Source organism: Mus pahari, chromosome 2 (assembly GCF_900095145.1).
Source record: "Mus pahari chromosome 2, PAHARI_EIJ_v1.1, whole genome shotgun sequence".
Taxonomy (NCBI): Eukaryota; Metazoa; Chordata; class Mammalia; order Rodentia; family Muridae; genus Mus; species Mus pahari.
In genome coordinates, this window is record NC_034591.1 from 2,207,638 (window position 1) to 2,213,150 (window position 5,513).

Here is a 5,513-nt window from a genome sequence, read left to right on the forward strand (position 1 = left end):
GTGGAAAATGTAAGCAGAATAAACTCTGTCCTCACCAACTGCTTCTTGGTCATGATGTTTGTGCAGGAATAGAAACCCTGACTAAGACACTGTGCAACTTCAAAATACAGATACGTGGTTGTTGAATATGTGTGGCCCATGGGGAGTGGCACTATTAGAAGGTGTGGCCTTAGTGGTTAGTGGTAAGAGACCCCTGTTGCTGCAAAGCTGTGGACACAGGCTCCTGGTGGCAGCCCAGGACAGGACCTCACCATGGTCCCAGATGGCAGCACCAGCTCATCACATCAGGCTATTCCTCACTACCCCTGGAGTCTCCAGTTCTGCCTCTCTTCTATGTGCCCATTCTGTTTCTCTTTCTCTTCCATTTCTCCATCACATACTTGCTTCGCTTAGAAGCACCCATCATCTCTGAGTGTGTGGGGTCATCTCAGGAGTGCTGTGCCCCGCCCATGCATTACAGCACCAGGCAGGGGTTATCTCAGGCATGGTCTGCTCCCTCCCAGGCCGCCTCAGTGCAGTAGGGGTGGTCACTGTCTCAGGCTAGCTCCCTGTCTGGGCCACAAAGCTCCAGTTTGGTGGTGGACTCAGGCTTGCTCCACTCCTGGGCCTGCCTGAGTAGCCCCATGTGACGGTTGTCTGTCTAGGGCCACGCCCACCCGAGGCCCGTGGTCTCAGATAGTGGTGTTCTGATCTCATGTTGTTCCCTGTCCCAGGAGCCCATCCGGGCCTGGCTAGAACTGAACTGGTCATCTCAGGCTCACTCTTTTTTCAGGGAATGGTAGGCCACTAACCATTCAGATGTTCATAGGTCAGAACACTGAGTGCAGACATAGCCTCTGTCCTCTCTGTCACCTACATGTAACGCAGCAGCCACACCTGCAGTGCCTCTAGGGCCAGGGCTGCTTTTTCTTTTCTTTCTTTCTTTTTTTTTTTTTTTTTTCAGAATTTTTTTTCTAGGTGTGTGATGTGTGGAGGTCAAAGGATGATTCTCGGGGACCGGTTTTCTCTTTCCACAGTGAATTTTGGGTTTCACTTGGCTGCAAGCACCTTTACCACTGAGCCACCTTTTCAGTCCGATGTCTTCTGTCAACAGGCCATGGTACAACTTTCAAATCAAGTTGTCATACATTATTTCATTTTATCCTGGTGAATTACTTTTCCTGTCTTGATACAAAACACAGTAAGAGCTTGTTATCGAACTTCTCTATGCATGGTTTCACTGAGTTAAATATTCTTTAATGTTAGAGACATAAAGGAGGCAACTGGAGAAACATGACAAATGACGATGTCTTAGTCAGGATTTCACTGCTGTGAACAGACACCACCACGGCAACTCTTATGAGGACAACATTTCATTGGGGCTGGCTTACAGGTTCAGAGGTTCAGTCTATGATCATCAAGGTGGGAACGTGGCAGCATCCAGGCAGGCATGGTGCAGGAGGAGCTGAGAGTTCTACATCTTCAGCTGAAGGCCACTAGCAGGATTCTCGCTTCCAGGCAGCTAGGATGAGGGTCTTAAGCCCACACCCAGAGTGACACACCTCAAATAGGGCCATACCTCCAAATAGTGCCACTCCCTGGGCTAAGCATATACAAATCATGCAGACTACCTAGAGAGACAGCAACTGGGCCAGCACCCTGTCTTCCCACCACTCCTTCTGGCTCCCCAGGAGAACACTTGTTCCTTAGTGTGTGCATGGCAAGCAAATGATGGAATATGAATGCTCCCTCCAGGACCATGGCTAACATGCACATGGTGGATAGATACTTCCTGCCTAAGAACTAGAAAGTTAGGACTGCATCATTAATGTACTGGGGTGGAAGAAAGCTGAGATGGCTGTAGGCTGCCCGGGGGGGGGGGTTTCTAAGGAGTCTCTGCTATCTACCGGAACTCCTCCATTACAGCAGCTCACTCTTCACTGCCCCTCCCCCTAAACTGTGGCAGCAGCATGCTAAGTGTAGATCTCATTTCTCCCTTTTCCTTTTAAAATTCTAGCTGATTCTGTGTGTGGTGGCTCAGACCTGTGATCCCAATGACAAAGTGGCTGAGGCCAGAGGATTGAAAGTAGAGTCTATCTTGGCCTACATAGCAAGACTCTGCCTCAAAAACATGATAAAATCCTAGTATGGGTCTGGAAAGATGGCTCAGTGGTTAAGAGCACTGACAGCTCTTCCAGAAGTCCTGAGTTCAATTCCTAGCAACCACAAGGTGGCTCACAACCATCTGTAATAGGATCTGGTACCCACCTCTGGTGTGTCTGAGGAGAACCACAATGTATACATATATAAAATAAATAAATCGAGAGAGAGAGAGAGAGAGAGAGAGAGAGAGAGAGAGAGAGAGAGAGAGAGAGAGTTAAAAAGCCGGGCGTGGTGGAGCACGCCTTTAATCCCAGCACTTGGGAGGCAGAGGCAGGCGGATTTCTGAGTTCGAGTCCAGCCTGGTCTACAAAGTGAGTTACAGGACAGCCAGGGCTACAGAGAGAAACCCTATCTCAGAAAAAAAAAAAAAATCCTAGTATGAATGGAGTTAGACCCTAAATCCCACTGACTGAACTATTTTACATTCCTTAGGACAGCAAGTTTAGCTAGAAAATTCTTCAGTTATTTGTTGTTCCATTAGATACATACTACATTTTGAGTAAATCATACTCATTTTCCAAATACATACAGATATTAGCACAGATTCGGTGTGCGCTCTCTGGTAGGAGCGAACCAGGTACAAAGGGAAATTTTAATGCTTTTACCCTTTCAATTCCAACCCCAACATGAAATAGCAAAGAGAACTTCTGAATGGCCACTGCCCTCTGGAACCTGAGAAGGAAGATGACCGTTACTGGTCTAAACTTACAGAAGAGAAAACCAAGACGCAACAACAGCGAGTTCCAGATGCCAACCCAAAGCCACCCTGCCCACAGGATGAAGACTGGTGCAAGAGGGTTCCCAATTGCTCCCACTTCATATGCTCCCTGCTGTGTCCTCTTCAAAATACAAGAGATATGGTCCAGTCTGTATAGATAGGTGTTTAGTTTTGAGATAAGATGCTCCTATATAGCCCAAATTGGGCTCCAACTAGTCATCCTCCTGCCTTAGGCTCTCAAGTGTTGGGCTTACAGAAATAAGTTAATGTGTTACCACATCCAATTTGTGTGCATCTTAAATGACACTGGGTTCATTTTTTATTTGAGTCCACCAAAGGCCTAAAAATTATTGCCTCTTAGCTTCTGTTCACACTTGATCATTGAGGCACTATCTATGAATTAGCCTTCTTACAAAAATTCATGTGTGACCCGAGTCAACACTCTCTTCGCTTTCATGGACACAATAAGACATGAGCAGAGCTGAGAAACATTTCCATGGGTGGAGTCAGGGAGTAAGAAGGAAACTTTGCCTTACTTGTCTCAGCTTTCGTACTAAGCACAAGCATCCTTTCTGTTGCCTGCTTACTGCTGCATTTCTCTCTCTGTCTGTCTGTCTGTCTGTCTGTCTGTCTGTCTCCCCGTGTGTGTGTGTGTGTGTGTGTGTGAGAGAGAGAGAGAGAGAGAGAGAGAGAGAGAGAGAGAGAGAGAGAGAGAGAGAGAGTTTTTGCTAAAAGCCCCCTGCCTCTGAGGATAATCTGGGATTGCTATGCAATGTTCACAAGCAGGAGAGCATGGCGTGTCTGCAGGAAAATGAATGCATTAGATAACATTTCTTTCTTATTGAATCATGATGCTGCCAGGCATGAGCCGTTAGTAAGACAACATATCCTCATAAATAATGTATCCTTAAGCAGAAGCACACACAGAATAGTTATGAATTGACCAATTGATTAAAATGTAACTCGAGGTTCCCAGGCATCACCTGGGTGCAGTGGTTCATGATTTGCTAATTCAGTATCTGTGCCGACCACATTAACTGCCACAAAACAATGAAAATGGGCTATTTAGGCACAATCTCATATATTGGCTTGAGGTCCATGGTCTCAGTCCTGTGGAATGTTAGGGTCTGTACTGGCTCTCTGCCCTTTTCTCCTGTGGGAACTACACAGCGGATTCCGGTGGGACTGAAGATTTGGTTTCTGTACTGGCTGGTTTTATGTCAACTTTAACCAAAAGAACCTCAGTTAAGAGAATTCCCTCCATAAGATACAGCAGAATTCTAGGCATTTTCTTAATCAAGGATTGATGGAAGAGGTCCCAGTCCATGGTGGGTGGTGCCATTCCTGGGCTGGTGTCCTATGATCTCTAAGGAAGCAGACTGAGTGAGCCAGGGAGAGCAAGCCAGAAAGCAGCACTCCTCCATGGCCTCTGCATCAGCTCCTGTCTCCAGGTTCCTGCCCTGCTTGAGTTCTTGTCCAGACGTCTTTTGATGATAAACTGTGGTGTGGGAGCATAAGCCAAATGGACCTTTTCTTCCCTGACTTGCTTTTCGGTCATGACACTTCGCTGCAGCAATAAAAACCATAAGGCAGTTTCTCCTTGGCAAGTTGGTACTTCACTATCATTCTCTTGACAGTGATGGGCAATAAGCTATATGTCTTTGGCTGCAAACATCTGGGGGCAGGCTTAAAATGAGAAGGGGCCTCATGAGAAGCTGCAGCTTTGTTAGTGGGAACAGTGAGAAAATCTTCCATTGTGAACAACGAGAAAAAGAACAGACGCATAAACAGATACATCGAATCTCATATTTCTTCTATGCACTTTCTTATTTCCACACTGCTCTAACCAAATCATTAATGGTATGACTGCATTACAAGGAGTAGCTAACATTAAAAGGACCATCAACTTTCTTCATCTCTATTACAGCTGATATCATGGCCATTAGAAGCTATGGAGATCCTTGTGAAAGTACTGACCATGTAAGCCCACAGCTCCCTCTAAAACAGAGATCGAATTCTCTAAAGGTATGTATTTTGTGACCAGCATGAACATCAGTGGGGCTTAATACACAGACTTGCTTTTATTCTTAGTGACCATCATTAAGGTTCACTCTACCACATGTCTTTTCTGCATCCCCATGACGTCTAACCTGCATAATTATGCCAGGAGGATCTGGGATTGTACTGGCTGCAGATCAGAGTCCGGTTCGTGTGGGATAAGTAGCCTTTGAATTGCACGGTATGAATGGGAAGAAGTTGTGGCAGAATCCCAAGTCTGCCTGTTTGAAAGATTATGTGTTGTTTTCCCCAGCATCTCTTCACATAGATAGTCTACCATAATCTGTGCATCCCTGGTCAAAATGAAAATTCATGACCTCTTCAGAAATAAAAGTTTTAGGACAGTAATTATACAAGATTGCAACAAGGGCCCTTAGAAGGACTGGAGTCTGTGACTGTACAGGTTTTTTTTTTTTTAACTTTCTAAAGTTTTATGATAACTTCATACATACATGTGTACTGTATATACACTCCTACAACCCCTCCCCCTTCCGTTTGTTCTCTCTTCTCTTCTCTTCTCTTCTCTTCTCTTCTCTTCTCTTCTCTTCTCTTCTCTTCTCTTCTCTTCTCTTCTCTTCTCCTCTCCTCTCCTCTC

At 45.5% G+C, this 5,513-nt stretch overlaps 1 pseudogene; it reads right to left on the reverse strand.

The window, feature by feature from the left end:
* Positions 1-774: 774 nt before the first annotated feature.
* Positions 775-898, reverse strand: LOC115063505 (annotated as a pseudogene).
* Positions 899-5,513: the final 4,615 nt, after the last annotated feature.